We start from the raw sequence: 215 nt of genomic DNA on the forward strand, positions 1-215 counted from the left end.
TTGGAGAGCCCAAGGAGGAGGAACCCAGAGAGCCTGGACTCGTTTGCCCCTCTCATGGGCTGGACACAGATTAATAGACAACAGTGAAGTCAGATACCTATACAGGGATGATTAAGATGTAACAAATCAGACTCATGCAGGATCACATTTGCACATCAGTTCATAAAACTGCTAAGAGGATGTGCCCACCCAACCTATACTTCCAACTTCCAACA

This window comes from Ailuropoda melanoleuca, chromosome 10 (assembly GCF_002007445.2).
Source record: "Ailuropoda melanoleuca isolate Jingjing chromosome 10, ASM200744v2, whole genome shotgun sequence".
In the NCBI taxonomy this organism is placed as follows: domain Eukaryota; kingdom Metazoa; phylum Chordata; class Mammalia; order Carnivora; family Ursidae; genus Ailuropoda; species Ailuropoda melanoleuca.